This window comes from Rhinopithecus bieti, unplaced genomic scaffold (assembly GCF_001698545.2).
Source record: "Rhinopithecus bieti isolate Rb0 unplaced genomic scaffold, ASM169854v2 scaffold_15769, whole genome shotgun sequence".
Taxonomy (NCBI): domain Eukaryota; kingdom Metazoa; phylum Chordata; class Mammalia; order Primates; family Cercopithecidae; genus Rhinopithecus; species Rhinopithecus bieti.
The window spans coordinates 2,686,008-2,702,637 of NW_016809129.1; the positions used below are offsets into that span (position 1 = coordinate 2,686,008).

At 37.2% G+C, this 16,630-nt stretch overlaps 1 protein-coding gene across 6 annotated transcripts in view; it reads right to left on the minus strand.

The window, feature by feature from the left end:
- PLEKHA5 (pleckstrin homology domain containing A5) overlaps positions 1-16,630 on the minus strand; it is a 230,555-nt gene that overhangs the window by 100,832 nt on the left and 113,093 nt on the right. The window lies entirely within an intron of this gene.

The following is a 16,630-nucleotide window of genomic DNA, read 5'->3' on the forward strand; positions in this document are numbered from 1 at the left end:
TGCATTGTAAAATACAAAGATTACTGTATTTTATACTTCATAGGTGGGTCATGAAAAATAAGTATGAGTGTCTACCTACCTCCACTGTTTTATGGTCCAAAATGGTGCATTACAGAGTACTAATGCCAAATTCATAAATGGAAAGAAAACCTAACAGTACTACTATATGGGCACCAGTACCTTAAAAAAATAGAAGGTTCTGAAACAGGAATACTTTACAGTGTTTCTGTTTTACAAAACAACCTTTATATAGACAATGTAATGAGATTAATTTTTTGACACTTGAGGAGGGTATGTTGTAGGAAAAAAATGAAATCTGAAGGAGAAGCAAAAATCTGAAGTAAATGAAACGTGGAAACAACAACAAAAACAAAGAAACATCTGTTATGTTTACTGAAAAAAATGGCTTTGAATTAAGTTATGACTACTTTTGGAGAATAAGATGTTTGCCTAAGAAACAGTATTCTTTCTAGGTTGAGTGATAAGGTCTTCAACTGTTCTTGAATGAAAGAAGGAAAAAAACCCCTATGTATTTAAGCCAAAAATATTAGATGCTCGAAATAATATGCAGTATACATTGATACATTAAATAGTCTATAATAATTTTCATTAGGTCATATACCATAAAGTAATCTGTAACAGAGACCTATCATTGACATGCCTGACATTAGAAAACTTACCTTGTAAGGTCTGTATTGAATATTAGTTTTTTTTTGTTAATCTTAAAATATTAGTACATATGCTCTGTATGGTGAGAAGTCTATAACCACAACCTGCAAACTTCCAGGTAAATTTCATATGCTTAAGTTCTTTTTCCAAATCCTAATTTTCATATTTTTTTGAGTAACTCAATACCCTGAAACTTAATCCATTAAATAAAATTGAAACTGTATTAATATAAAGATATAGATAAAGTTTTTTAAAAATTCCGTATTGCATGATATAAATGATGAATTGATGGGTGCTGCTGACGAGTTGGTGGCGCAGCACACCAACAGCGTAAGTAACATATAACAACCTGCACTATAGCACATGTACCCTGAACTAAAGTATAAAAAAAAAAAAAAAAAAAAAAAATAAAACAATACAAAATATACCCTGGTCATAGGAAAAAAAAAAAAAAAAGAAATGAATGAACAGCTAATTTCCCCAATGCTGAGTTGCTCTGAGCATCTCTGCTGGGAAATTGAGAAATGATTAACTACACTCTCTTGTGAGATGTTTCTAGCAACAAGTTATAACCGTGAAAATAAATCATAAAAGGAGAAGGTCAAGCCATAAGGTTCAGCACGAGTGACTGGGGCAGAAGCTGGGAATGATTTAATACGAGACAGTGTAAACTGCATTAGATCAGACTCTGCTTTGTTAGCCTTTTGCTTGTAGTACGCTGTTATGGTAGTTGATGTTTATTCCACATAACTTCCTTTCTCCTATTTTATAAAATTCTTGGAAATTGGTAATTCTTGCACCTACTAAGCAAAGCATTAATCAAGCAATGTAAGCTCCCACCCTGCTCTTGGTTCCAATTCAACCCCATTATTGTATAAAATTCCATGTTTTACAACATTCTACCTCTGTGTAGAATAACAGCCTCAGTCACCAAGGCTTATGGATTCCACATCCCAAATCATCATGAAATAAACATGCACTAAAACCAAAAAAAAAAAAAAAAAAAAAAAAAAAAATTCTGTATTGACTATTGTAAAAGTAGAATCATTAATGAAACATAGTGTTTCTATTATTCCTTAATTCAAGTGGTCTAAGAAACACATAGAGCCATCTGCTAATATTTAGAAAAATTTTAATAGATACAGCACTTGACACCCTGGGAGGTAGCTGGCTCACTGTTAGGTCCTGACCATTGTCCTTGGCACAACAGAGGAGTGACTGCTCAGGACCACAGGAAGGGCAGGGAAGGGAAGACAATGATTCTAGCCTTTTCTCAATTCTACCAAAGCTTGTCCCCTGTATTATTACAAATTGTATGTTTTCATCTTAGATCTGCCATTCTTTTCCACATTTCACAAGTTGTTGTTGTTGTTGTTGTTTTGATGGGCCTCAAAATCCAGATCAAGAGAATCATCAGTTCTGCTACAATGCTTGCTGGAACTGTTTCAACATGATTTGTATGTTAAAGGAACAATTTGAGCATAACACGACTTGGCACTTGCTTATGCATGATTTTACCTGTAAGAGACTCTAGATAGATGCAAAAAACTGCACCTGACAAAACCCAGCCACACAGGAATACACAAAATGTGTATCTGCACACACCTCAAACATGTAGCAGCTACTTCAGTTCATTGCCTGTTTTATGAAACACACTTATCCATATCTGGTGATACAACTTTTTTTTCTTTTCTTTTTTTTTTTTGAGACAAAGTTTTGCTCTGTTGCCCAGGTTGCAGTGAAGTGGAGCAATCTCAGATCACTGCAACCTACGCCTCCTGGGTTCAAACGATCCTCCTGCCTCAGCCTCCCAAGTTAGCTGGGTTACAAGTATGTGCCACTGTGCCTGGCTAATTTTTTCCAGTTTTAGTAGAGATGGGGCTTTGCCATGTTGGCCAGGCTAGTCCTGAACTCCTGGCTTCAAGTGATCCCTCAGCCTTGTCTTCCCAAAGTGCTGGGATTACAGGTGTGAGCCACTGCACCGGGCCTACAGCTTTCAACTCAATTTCAGATAACCTTCCCCCCAAAACTTCCCAATAATTCACGTGCTGAAACCCTTTCAACACCCAGTTACTTTCACAAGCAAACTGTGGGTCTTTTTCAAGGCCAAATGTCATATTTATGACGCTACCATTTTTATTCGGTTCCTATATGTGTCGCTAATGAAGTTTTTGAGTGGTGTGCTCCTAAATCCATTTTCCCCCCAAGCCCTGCGTTTTTTTGTTTCCAGATTTTGCACGATGAGGTGATTTTTAGAGACACACATGCTATATTTTTGCAAAATATATTGCACTACTAAATTACAAACTACCGTATCACTATCCTATTAAAAATGCATTAGAATTTTAACAGACACTGAAACAAGGTGTCATTTAAAAAAAATCTTCCCATATTTTATGCTTAATAAAAAAATAAGAGCTGAAAATAAAGTATTTTAAAAAATTTGTATTTCTAGAAGAATCCTTATAAAAAGGATAAAATTCACATCTTTATTTTAGCTTATTATTATTATTTTTTTGAGACGGGTTTCACTCTTGTTGCCCAGGCTTGAGTGCAATGGCGCGATCTCAGCTCACTTCAAGTTCTGCCTCCCAGGTTCAAGTGATTCTCTTGCCTCAGTCTCCCAAGTATTTGGGATTATAGGCATGCACCACCACGCCTGGCTAAAAAAATTTTGTAGTTTTAGTAGAGAGGGTTTTACCATGTTGGTCAGGCTGGTCTCAAACTCCTGTCCTCAGGTGATCCACTGGCCTTGGCCTCCCAAAGTGCTGGGATTACAGTTATGAGCCTCTGCGCCCAGCCAAATTCAGGTCTTGATATAAGACATACCTATGGTCACAGGACAAACTAATTCCCACCTTGTCTATGTAGTCACTGTGGCCTAGGAGGAAGTCCAGACTTTTCTAAATACAATGCCAGTGTTTACCTACTCTTACTTCCAGACTACCCTTGATGATGTTTTAATGTGTAGGTCTAGGTAAGTGGTTCTCAAATGGGTGATTTTGCCTCCAGGGGAGCATTTGGCAATCCCTGGTAACATTGTGAATGTCACAACTGGGGAAATGTTACTGGTGTCTACTGCGTAGAGGCCAGGGTGCTGCTAAACATTTTATAATGCAGAGCAGAGCCCTCCATGTCCAAATAAACCTCTAGAAACATCAACAATGCTAAGGGTGGGAAGCCCTGCATTAGGCTATCATAACCCTTAAAATAACTGACTCTACTGAATAAGAAAAGCAACATTTACTATTCATGTGCCTGTATTTCTCTAAACACAACAGAGGTAGCAGAAAACACTAGTAGTTGAGAGCACAGTTTCTGAAATCAGACTACATAAGTTTGAATCTCAGCTCCTCCACCTAATAGCTAGGTGATCTTTTGCAACTTCCTTTACCTCTCTGTGTCTCAACTGAATAAACACAGCTATGTCACAGGTTATTCCTTAATTTAGTCAACATATACATATATATACACACAAATATTTTCATAAATATAACATCTATATAGACATATATTTATATACGGTAGTCCTCCCTTATCTGTGGTTTTGCTTTCTATGGTTTCAGTTACCCCGAGTCAACTGCCGTCCAAAAATATTAAACAGAAAATCCCAGAAATAAACAATTCATAAGTTTTAAATTGTGAGCTGCTCTGAGTAGTGTGATGAAATCTCTCTCCATCCTGCTCTATCTCATCAATGACGTGAATCATCCCTTTGCCCAGTGTCTCTAAACCGTCGATCCTACCTGCCCCATTAGTTACTCAGTAGTTGGCCTGGTTCTCAGATTAACTGTTGAGGTACTGCAGTTTTTGTGTTCAAACAACCCTTATTTTACTTAATAATGACCCCTCCACACACACACCCAAAGTACAAAGTTTGTGATGCTGGCGTGCTGTTACACTTTTATTATTTATTATAGTTAATCTTTTACTGTGCCTAATTTTTTAAAAACCAGAGATGGGGTCTTGCTACGTTGCCCAGTCTGGCCTCAAACTCCTGGGCTCAAGCGATCTTCCTACTGTGGTTTCCCAAACTGCTGGGATTACAGGCATGAGTCAGCATGCCTGGCCCACTGTGCCTAATTTGTAAATGAAAATGTATCATAAAGCAGTGAGAAAAACATAAAAAAATCCTTGCCTTCATGGAACCTACTTTATAATGGAGATGTAGAAAACAATAAGCACTCGATAAATGTTATTTACAATTATTATGAACTGCAGGACGTTGAGTATATGTCATCATTATATTAGTATTTGGTCAATTATTTAAATTAAAAGTTTAACTTCGTGCCCACCCAAATACAGTCACGTCACTTAACTATGGTAATACATTTTGTTTGTTTCATCATACTCAACCCCAACTGTGGTGACACATTCTAAAACATATTAGGTGATTTTAGTTGTGTGAACATCATAAAGTGTATATACACAAACCTAGTTGGTACTGCCTACTATAAAAATAGAAAATATACTTATATATAAATCTAGGCTATATAGTATAGCTTATTGCCCCTAGGATAAAAACAGGTATGACACGTTACTATATTGAATACTATAGGCCACTGCAGTATAATGTTAAATATTTGTGTATCTAAATATATCTAAACATAGAAAAGGTACATTCAAAAGTATAGTATTATGCCTGTAATCCCAGCACTTTGGGAGGCCAAGGAGGGTAGATCACTTGAGGCCAGGAGTTCGAGACCAGCCTGGCCAACATGGCAAAACCCTGTCTCTACTAAAAATACAGAAATTAGCCAGGCATAGTGGCGCACGCCTGTAATCCCAGCTACTCTGGTGGCTGCAGCATGAGAATCGCTTGACCTCAAGAGGCAGAGGTTGCAGTAAGCTGAGATAGCACTAATGCACTCAAGTCTGGGCAAAAAAGTATGGTATTAAAGATTAAACACTCTCTCCCCCAGGTCATAATGCAGTGATGTGAATACAGCTCTCTGCAGCCTCAACTTCCCAAGTTCATGCAATCCTCTTACCTCAGTCTCTCAAGTAGCTGGGACTACAGATGCACACCACCACAACCACCTAATTTTTAAAATAGCTACTTGGGAGGCTGAAGCAGGAGGAATGTTTGAGCCCAGGAGTTTGAGGCTGCAGTGAGCTATGACTGCCACTGCACTCCAGCGTGGGCAACAGAGCAAGACCTTGTCTCTCTCTCTCTCTCTTTTTTAAGTTAAATTTAAATTTAAATTAAAAAAAAATTTTTTTAAGGACTCCGTTAATCTAGAGCGTTCAGGGCTAAAGAAAACAGGTCATATTTACAAGCTCAACTTGATGATTATGCTCTAAAGGTCAGTATAAAATGAATGAATGCCCCCCCTGCCACTTTAAAAAAAAAAAAAAAAAGATACCAAGGAATTGATAAATAGCAACATAGTTTGCTTATGCTTTGGCGTTACGTCTTTTTCCTATTTATTACCAAAGTTTTAATCATTTACTATAATCAGAAGAGTAAATGAAAGGCCTGATACTTTAAAGCTTCTATGAAACTATTATTTCACTTAATAATAATTTGGTTGTGAAGGATTTTAAGACAACTAAATCGGTGTGCATATAAAATGGTACATATATTTCCATCAAATTGTATAACACTAAAATGACATGTCTACTGGAGATAAAATAGAAATTCATTAGTCTAACTAATTCCTTTTCCAATCTTCTGTATTTTATAAACCAAATAATGAATTATGTAGGTAACTACTGGAACACCTGGGCTATGCTGAACTTTTAAGCAGACATCTTAGTTCTGAGCTTTCTGGAAGCTTAGATAAAAAGAGAAAGCTAAAGCACACAGCTCCTATGAACTAGTGATGGAAGGAAGAGCAATTTACCAGGTTTAAATCAACTTTAAGTGACAGGTTTCTTTTATATAAATAACTAAAACTGTATGACAGCACTCTGAAAATGGGGGAAGCTGGTGTTTGTCTCCCTTTCCAGAGTAATTAAAGGAAGATACTTTTCGTAGAGTCTACATTGCTATGGTTTTCCCTCCTCAGGAGACATATAAAGGAGGATGCCAATGGCATTCCTTAAAAAACATCATAACAATGCACCCATTCTCTCATGAAAATAAACACATAAAGTGTACATTTCAATATAAACCCCAATTAAAATATGCTATTAGAAAAAAAACTTGTTTGTTAATATGATGTTTCAAATTTCCAGTTAAAATAATAAAAGTCCATAAAAGTGAGGGGACTATTTCATTCTTAATGGAGAATTACTTCAAATTATACAAGGAAAGAAACTATTCAATGCAATTAAGTACTAACTGACAAAAGAAATTTGGTATTAAAATTCCTGTCATCTAATAAGACCAAAATCATGCAGAACTTCATTGAATGCAAACATCTTTTATCTGATACCTACAGGTAAAATACCCTTATTAGAAGTTATTTAAAAATCAGAATTTGATTTATATAGAAATGAATCCAGTACTAAATGTACTAATTTTTTTTTTTTGTCTCGCTTTGTTGCCTAGCTGGAGTACAGTGGTGTGATAGTGGCTAACTGCAACATCCGCCTCCCGGGTTCAAGCAGTTCCCTGCCTCAGCTTCCTGAGTAGCTGGGATTACAGGCCCCCACCACTACGCCTGGCTAATTTTTGTATTTTTAGTAGAGACGGGGTTTCACCATCATGGTCAGGCTGGTCTCGAACTCCTGACCTTGTGATCCACCTGCCTCAGCCTCCCAAAGTGCTGAGATTACAGGTGTGAGCCACCGTGCCCAGCCTTAAATGTACTAGATTTAAACATTTAAAAATTCCAGTAATGTTACATATATATAACAAAGCAGTAGGCCGGGCATGGTGGCTCACAAGGTCAAGAGTTCGAGACCATCATGGCTAACACAGTGAAACCCCGTCCCTATTAAAATACAAAAAATTAGCCGGGCGTGGTGGTGGGTGCCCGTAGTCCCAGCTACTTGGGAGGCTGAGGCAGGAGAATGGTGTGAACCCGGGAGGTGGAGCTTGTAGTGAGCCGAGATCATGCCACTGCACTCCAGCCTGGGCGACAGAGTGAGACTTCCTCTCAGAAAAAAAAAAAAACAAAGCAGTAAATGAGATATATTTTTAAAATCACGTATGGAAAGGAACTATTCCTGATTTTAAAATAATATTTATGATTTCAAAGAGATGATGACTTGGGATTGCTTAATACTGCAGCACTGCCACCTTTATTGGGTTGCCCTATGCTTTTTAGTTAGGCAACCTCACAAGCCCCAGCTGGCTGCTGTATCACAAAGCAATACTCTGAACCACAAAGTCTAGAGTTAAAAAGAAGGTTTTGGGTTTTTTTGTTTTGTTTTGTTTTTTTTTTTGACAAAGTCTCACTCTTGTTCCCCAGGTGGGAGTGCAATGGCACGATCTTGGCTCACTGCAACCTCCCCCTCCTGGGTTCAAGCAATTTACCTGCCTCAGCCTCCTGAGTAGCTGGGATTACAGGCACCTGCCAACACGCCCGGCTAATTTTTGTATTTTTAGTAGAGATGGGGTTTCACCATGTTGGCCAGGCTGGTCTCGAACTCCTGACCTTGGATGATTTGCCCGCTAAGTTTCCCAAAATCTCCCTGGCCATCTTTCTCAAGAATCTCACTAGTCAGAGATACGAGATTCCATGTCCAAGTCAACCAATGGCAAAATAAGTGGGACTACTATGGTGAGCGAGCTAACTCCAGTCAAGATGCACAACTTTGTCTGTGGCCCACCTAGAGGAAACTGAATAAAATGAGGTTATATTATAATAGTAAGGAAAAAGAGGAAGGAAGAGGCTATTGGCTAAGAAATATTCTGTTTTCTTAGACAAAGCAACTTACATATGGTCCAAAGAAAATATGTGCGCTAGTATATTCAAAAGTAGATTTCTGTGTTTTATATGGTAAAAAAGGAAAATGGTTTTACTAATTTCTTGCTTTGCGAAGGTAAAAGGGTGATTTAACCTGAACTTCAGACCTTTAGAGATTTTGTTTCTACCTTCAGTAATATGTTTTAATGTTTTGGCTACACACTGACTACCTGTCTTAATGCAGTTCTTCCTTGTGGGAGTATGTGTTTTTGGTGGGTTTTTTTTTTTTTTATCTCTATTTCATGGGTAACTTCAGTGACAAAGCAGTTAAAATCCACTCTGCTTTTTAATCCAAAATCCACTCTGCTTTTTAAAAAGAATATTGAAATTGCTATTAACATATTGCCAATAACAGCCAATACTATTCTTCTGAGTGATACATTACAGTCAGGCAAAGCAAGCTGTATTATGCAGTGTTTCATATGTGTAACCATGGTAACATCGTTGAAAATGTATCTACTGTGCAAAATGAGTAATATGTATTTTAGAATCCCACAGAAGAGATTTCAGTTGTTTCTTGCTAAACTAAGATGTCAACCCATTTATATGATTTGCTCTGAATCATGTATTTCCCTTACGGGAAAGAGAAAAATATTTAATTTAGTTTAAGAAAAACAGAACAGCATATTGGTTTGGCAGCTGCCATTTGGCAATTCTTCTGCCGATCCTGGCAACAAAAGCCAGTATCATGACTTGGACTTTTATAAAGGCCCAACCCACAAAAGCTGCCACATTTCCACAATAATGTTAGACTTGAGTGGGGCAGAAGAGGTGTGGAAACTATGGAAGTTATTGTATTCCTCTATGAAGAAAACTATGCAGCAAAATCTCAGATGTGTGCTTTTAACTTGTGTTTTCAGTATCCTTCTAGTGAAACCAAGAAGAGTACTATAATTTTTAACTATAATTTACTACATTCTCAAGTTGGCCTTAGTTTCATTACTCTATAAAACAATTATACTCTCCAGCTTGTCTTAAAATTGAAGAGCTTTCATCAATAGAAATCATACAGTGTCTTGTAATTTTGCAACTCAAACAATCAAATCTTAATTAGGTTTAAAAAACATGTTTGTAGCAGCCATTTAGTTATTAAATCAATTCAGCCTACGCTAGTCAAGTAATTTAAAAATTATTATTAAATAAATACAAAATTTCTTAATGTTTTACATAGCTAACTATTTTAATTGATTTTCATTGTAATAAAAAGGAGAAAAATGTCCTGTTGAAATCTGGCTGCTACAAAGACTGTTTCTGCAATTTATTTTTAAACTGAAAATATGCTGGCACAGAATATTGTGCCTACAATTAAAGGCAATGTTTTAAGAACAAAAGAAAAACATTAAAAGTGCTCTGCCTTTCTTGAAACTGAATTCTTGCATCTTGGTTATGTGAAGAAATAACCACTGAGTTAGCAATCTCAAAGACTGTAATTTTTTTTGTGGGGTAAAACATGAAAAGTACGTATTTCCTTTCCCCACATTCAGTTCTAAATGCCATTTGCCTTTAACTTAGAACTAACTGCTTCCAGACATCCTGCTCAAACCTCAATGTTTCATTTACCCACCATCTACAAATTCTCCTTAAGGTCTTAACCCTTTATTTTCTATTCTTTCTCCTCTCATCATTTAGAAAATGGGTAACTTTCAATTTGTTGGGGGAAAAGAAGGGAAAAGAAGGTGTGAAAACTTCACTCATCCTCACCTCCAGCAATAAATAGTATGAATAAATAAATAAATAAATAGTATGAACAAATAAATAAATAGTATGATTACCACCATAACAGCTACCACTTAAACATTTCACTCAGTGCTACTCACATATTCAGCTGCCACACAATGGCCTTGACAATCCTCACAGAGCCCATTTGAGGTAGGTGTTATTTTTTTTTTTTTTTTTTTTTTTTTTTTGAGACGGAGTCTGGCTCTGTCGCCCAGGCTGGAGTGCGGTGGCCGGATCTCAGCTCACTGCAAGCTCCGCCTCCCAGGTTTTATGCCATTCTCCTGCCTCAGCCTCCGAGTAGCTGGGACTACAGGCGCCCGCCACCTCGCCCGGCTAGTTTTTTTGTATTCTTTAGTAGAGACGGGGTTTCACCGTATTAGCCAGGGTGGTCTCGATCTCCTGACCTTGTGATCCGCCCGTCTCGGCCTCCCAAAGTGCCGGGATTACAGGCTTGAGCCACCGCGCCCGGCCAGAGGTAGGTGTTATTATTTGCAGTTTATGAATACATAAACTGAGGCTCATAGCATTTAGAAAGTTGCCAGAAGTCATACTCCAAATAGGAGTGCCTCCAAGGCTTGAGCTGCTCTCCTTTTCAGATCCCAACCTTTCAACAGCTGCCCCTTTCTCCAACTCTTCCACAGCCAATGAGACTTCTCAGTTCTGTCTTTCATCTTCTGTTCAACGACACTAGAACAGAATAAAGCCATACTTTCCTTAGAGGCCCTTTCCTTCTTCCACTGACAGCAGATGTGCCATGCACATGCTGCCTCCCTCACTGCTCCTCTTCCCTCCTCCTCTCATCTCACTGCCTACCATCACCCCAGGATCATTTCTATCTGAAGCACAGCAATGAAACCTTTCCCAATTCCGATTTAATTTTAAACCCAATGCCTCTCATCCTTGGAAGTTTCACAATCATTTTCTACTCTTAGCTGTTCAGACAAAATTACCACCAAAACAGATTTAGAAATGTTACTTCACATTTCTACCACTACCGGTATCAAAGAATTTAAATACAAATAATAACAATTGTAAAGCATGTGTTGCACCCAACAGGAACTAAAAATCTTGCTTGACTTAGAGGAGATGACTTAAACCCCAGTGAGAAAATATGAGTATGATGTAACACTGTAAGTACAAAGCTAAAACCATTATTACAGACATTAAGAACATTTAGGGGAAAAAAATTAAATGTTCAAAACATAAAAGGCTCACATATCAACTCCCGTTTTAGAATTTGGTTTTTCACTGATAATTTCGAAGTTATCTTTCTTAAAAGCTCTCTTGAATAAAACCAGCATACACATTAAGAATCTACAAAATGGGCTGGGTGTGTGTGGGTGGCTCATGCCTGTAATTCTAGCACTTTGGGAGGCTGAGGCAGGCGGATCACCTGAGGTCAGAAGTTCGAGACCACTCTGGTCAAAATGGTGAAACCCTGTGTCTACTAAAAATACAAAAATTTGCCAGGTACAGTGGTGCACACCTGTAGTCCTAGCTACTAGGGAGGCTGAGGCATGCATATTGCTTGAACCGGGATGCGGAGGCTGCAGTGAGCCGAGATCGCGCCACTTGACTCCAGCCTGGATGACAGACTGAGACTCTGTCTCAAAAAAGAAAACACACACACACACACACAAAACAAAACAAAACAAAACAAAAACCACCGGAATTTACAAAATGAACACCTTTTAATGAGTTTAAAGCAATTTTGAAAGTAATGTAAGAATGATGCTAGTTAAAAACAAAATGTACCTATCACATCCATCCCAAGTATCATGGCACAGTTACATTTTACATCACTTGATAAATTAAAAGCAAAAGTGCTTAACATAATTTAGATAATTCTTTCACCTGTAAGTCATTTGAGTGACTCTGAACTTAACCATTTAGAAAAAGGGTAGATTAACTAGTACTATATGGTTAAAACAGAAATACGATTCTTAAAATGTACACACTAATTTGCCAAAGTAATTTTCTGCCAAGTATTCTAGAATTAAGTGATATTGACTGCTAATAACATCTCAGCCACTGTGCTGGCACATATGGTTCCAAGACTCTCTTTTAAAAAAATATATATATATTTATTTTACAATTTATTTTCTTTCCTTTTTTTTTTTCTTTAGACAGAGTCTCACTCTATTTCCCAGGCAGGCTGGATTACAGTGGTGTGATTTCGGGCTCATTGCAACCTCTAACTCCCAGGTTCAAGTGATTCTCCTGCCTCAGCCTCCCAAGTAGATGGGATTACAGGCACCACCACCATGCCCAGCGAATTTGTGTATTTTAGTAGAGACGGGTTTTATCATGTTGTCTAGGCTTGAACTCCTAGCCTCAAGTGATCGCCTGCCTTGGCTTCCCAAAGTGCTGGGATTACAGGCATGAGTCATCGCACCCAGCTATTTTACAATTTATTTTCAACTGAAAATTAAGACAGTATGTATTTATCATGTACAACATAGATTCTCTTAACAGCATCCCAATCCACCTCATTGTAACAAGACTCTTCACTATTGAGTTTATCCTCCAAGTTGAGCTTCAACTTCTTTCTGTAGAATAGGAATCAAAACCACAAAACCAAACCAAACTAACCATAAGCAGCACAATAAAACCCCTATCCCTTTAAAAGGATAAATTATCTGGTTATATACCAAGGCATGTTAGCTGGATCTAATAGAGCCCTCACCATAGAATAGCTGAACTTGAATGTTAGTCGAATTAGATTTCTTAAAACAAGTAAATTATGTCACTTCCTTGCTTTAAATAATAGTGGGCTCTCTGCATCATCTTTAATGTGAAGTATAATGGCTTGCATACAATTATAAAAAAAATTTAATGAATAAGGAACACTGATAATGTGATCCAAGGTTAAAGTTTACTGTTGAATGATACATGGAAAAGCCCTTATAATAAAGCCACATAACAGAATAAAATGCTCACAGGTATATTTTAGTGGGTTAAAAGAATACTTACTCGAAAAGTCTCAGAGTCACTTGCATAAAATATTGTCACAAAAGTCTTACTGACTTTTAAAACTGGGCGACCCCAACTCAGAAACATTTCAATAATCAGAAATATTCTCGTCATTTAAAAGCAATAATATGGCATTCAAAATATACATGGCCTGTAACCCAGCACTTTGGGAAGCCGAAGTGAGAGGACTGCTTGAGGCCAGGAGTTTGAGGCTAGCCTGAGCAATAAAGAAAGGCCCTGTCTCTACAATAATAATAATAATAATAATAATAATAATATAATAATAATAATATTNTTTCTGCCAAGTATTCTAGAATTAAGTGATATTGACTGCTAATAACATCTCAGCCACTGTGCTGGCACATATGGTTCCAAGACTCTCTTTTAAAAAAATATATATATATTTATTTTTACAATTTATTTTTCTTTCCTTTTTTTTTTTCTTTAGACAGAGTCTCACTCTATTTCCCAGGCAGGCTGGATTACAGTGGTGTGATTTCGGGCTCATTGCAACCTCTAACTCCCAGGTTCAAGTGATTCTCCTGCCTCAGCCTCCCAAGTAGATGGGATTACAGGCACCACCACCATGCCCAGCGAATTTGTGTATTTTTAGTAGAGACGGGTTTTATCATGTTGTCTAGGCTTGAACTCCTAGCCTCAAGTGATCGCCTGCCTTGGCTTCCCAAAGTGCTGGGATTACAGGCATGAGTCATCGCACCCAGCTATTTTTACAATTTATTTTTCAACTGAAAAATTAAGACAGTATGTATTTATCATGTACAACATAGATTCTCTTAACAGCATCCCAATCCACCTCATTGTAACAAGACTCTTCACTATTGAGTTTATCCTCCAAGTTGAGCTTCAACTTCTTTCTGTAGAATAGGAATCAAAACCACAAAACCAAACCAAACTAACCATAAGCAGCACAATAAAACCCCTATCCCTTTAAAAGGATAAATTATCTGGTTATATACCAAGGCATGTTAGCTGGATCTAATAGAGCCCTCACCATAGAATAGCTGAACTTGAATGTTAGTCGAATTAGATTTCTTAAAAACAAGTAAATTATGTCACTTCCTTGCTTTAAATAATAGTGGGCTCTCTGCATCATCTTTAATGTGAAGTATAATGGCTTGCATACAATTATAAAAAAAATTTAATGAATAAGGAACACTGATAATGTGATCCAAGGTTAAAGTTTACTGTTGAATGATACATGGAAAAAGCCCTTATAATAAAGCCACATAACAGAATAAAAATGCTCACAGGTATATTTTAGTGGGTTAAAAGAATACTTACTCGAAAAGTCTCAGAGTCACTTGCATAAAAATATTGTCACAAAAGTCTTACTGACTTTTAAAACTGGGCGACCCCAACTCAGAAACATTTCAATAATCAGAAATATTCTCGTCATTTAAAAGCAATAATATGGCATTCAAAAATATACATGGCCTGTAACCCAGCACTTTGGGAAGCCGAAGTGAGAGGACTGCTTGAGGCCAGGAGTTTGAGGCTAGCCTGAGCAATAAAGAAAGGCCCTGTCTCTACAATAATAATAATAATAATAATAATAATAATATAATAATAATAATATTAAAACTTAGCCAGGTGAGGCGGTGCATCCTTGTAGCCCCAATTGCTCAGGAAGCTGAGGTGGGAGGATCCCTTAAGCTTAGGAGTTCAAGGCTCCAGTGAGCTATGATGGTGCCATTATGCTCCAGCCTAGGCAACAGAGCAAGACCCTGTCTTAAAAAAAAAAATCTCCCTAATGAATGCTAATTTGTAATATTTTATTGTTACATGCGTTAAATAGAAGTTTATTATACCATTGGGAAGGAAGCAAAAGGCAAATTAGTAAAAGTTTAAGAATCTACTCTTGTGTGTGTGGTCACACTCCACTTTAGAAAGTTAACCAAATTATACCCTATACATAAAATACCACACAATTTAAAGAGATCCAATTATTTTACTGTAGATAAAACACATTCTTTCCAATAGAGTCAAACTGACAGAGGAACAGTTCAATTTAAATAGGAAAAAAATTGCTAATCACTTATTCTTTATCGTGCAATATTCATTTTCATATGCTGCATGAGCTTGATCTAAACCATTTCTTCAAGAATAAAAAAGTAGCTGACTCATAAGTCAAATGATATTCCTATGATACAAAAAGATTTCGTAAAAAACGGTTGGCTTTCTTTCAAAATAGCTATCTCGTAGCATAACAACTATCTTTATTCATTCTATATGTGGTAGGCACTGGTGACACAGCCTTAGTAATATTATAAATACAAATAAATAAACATGAAGAGTCACATAACCATAAACAAAATACAAAGGGGAAACCGATTAGGGATTGATCTTGCTTAGAAAGGAAAAGAGCAGAGACGGCATTATGGAAGTGGCTACCATTTGAATTGAGCCTGGTGGAATCAGCGGGATTAGTCAGATGTGGCTGGAGTTCAGTGCAGATTGAGGCTGGCTAGGGCACAAAGAAATGTGGTTGAAAATCTAGGCTTTAACTAACAATATGTTTATGTATATAAAATGCACTATATAAGTTTGAAACAATGTATTTGTTCCCCTACTAGGTTTTCTTTTACTTCAATTCCAAAATAATATATTTTTTAAAACCCTGAAAAAACCCAAATAGTAATGCACTTCATGTGATGCACACAGCACTTAATTTAGGTTCAGTTTAGTCAACAAATCATTATCCTCAAGCACTGAGAAATTTCTCACTTGCAGATGAGGCACGAGTGGGACAGAAATCCAACCCAGAATAGCAGGGTAAGTAGCCCAATTCCTACAGCAGTGACATTGTGAGCAGAATGGGCAATAACTAGAGACATGTGGGGAAATCCACTGTCCACTGCAGGACACTGTGATGGCAATATTTCACTCTGGAGACATTTCCTTCCAGCAGAGTACAACGCAGGGCATGCTATCAATAGGCTAGTTAACTGGCAGGTTTTGATCATCAGAGTGAAGATGGAGTCTCTACAATGCAAAGATCAAGATATCCACCTCAGGTACTTAACTTGCTTTGCCAATTCATTTTCTTCTTGTTGAAATATTTAGTAAGCACGCCATATATACAAGGTTTTGTACTGTCTACCACGAGGAAACAAAAATACAGTTTAAGACTATAAGGGCCTTAAGACCAATACTATGCCATCTGAGTTTACTAGGCTAAATTTCAAACAAAGAAGAGTAGCACAATTATACTTTTTCAAGCAGTCTATAGTATTGGTGGAAAGCGTTCCTCAAAGCATACCTTATCCATTGGAAAACCAACAAGTGCTCTGTTTCACTGCTTTATTCTCGAGAAACACTTTCAGGTTAATTTCAAGTTATCCCCACAGCTCTGCTCATTGCCCTCTTCTTTTACTGTTTTTTTTTTTTTT